A 612-nucleotide genomic window follows, 5' to 3' on the forward strand; every position below is an offset into this window, starting at 1 on the left:
GGGGGGGAGAGAGAACCGCAGCGTGTTCGAAATTCAAATTTACGGAACAATAATTTCAATAAGAAGTAAGATTTCACTACTGCTTTTACAAATTCAAAGCCTCCAATACCAGGATCAAACAAAGTATGGAAGGAAAATACGTACCTGAAGCTCGTGAACACACCAAGCGATCAGATTGAAGTCCTTTGGCGATCTTGGATAGCTGTTCCCGACGATAAACCCTAAATAACTGCCAAGTTCCTTTTGTTTGTCGACTTCACTTCGATGATATAACCCGATAAATTCCTTCTCTATGATGGGAAGCCAGAACCACCGTATCCTTCCTTTTCCTTATTTTCCCTTTTGTTTCATTGAGGCGGGCCAGTTTCATGCAGCGTTCAGCAACGACACGTTTTTCAGATTTTGGTTTCTTGTACTGCTCCGACCTCGTAGCCTTAACCCCCCTAGGGGCCCAACCGCCTAACCTTGGTAACACGGGATTGGTCTCGACCAAACACCGAAATGGATCGGCCGTATGAACCCAAATCAGACCATTTTATATTCAAATGATAAAAAATCAAAAATTTTGTTTTTTTTCACCAACATAAGGTTTAGAGTTGGGGCTCACTTCGC

General features: G+C 42.8%; 1 protein-coding gene across 5 annotated transcripts in view; it reads right to left on the bottom strand.

Moving 5' to 3' along the window:
* Positions 1-380, bottom strand: part of LOC122075406 (cyclin-T1-4-like) — a 15,186-nt gene extending 14,806 nt beyond the window's left edge. For 4 of the 5 annotated variants that reach the window (XR_006139244.1, XR_006139243.1, XM_042640424.1 and 1 more), the window contains exon 1: positions 145-380. The gene's annotated coding sequence lies outside the window, so the exon portion shown is untranslated. The remainder of the gene's footprint in view (positions 1-144) is intronic. The other variant, XM_042640426.1, reaches the window with a different exon arrangement.
* Between the last annotated feature and the right edge of the window lie 232 nt (positions 381-612).

Source organism: Macadamia integrifolia, chromosome 4 (assembly GCF_013358625.1).
Source record: "Macadamia integrifolia cultivar HAES 741 chromosome 4, SCU_Mint_v3, whole genome shotgun sequence".
Classification (NCBI taxonomy): Eukaryota; Viridiplantae; Streptophyta; class Magnoliopsida; order Proteales; family Proteaceae; genus Macadamia; species Macadamia integrifolia.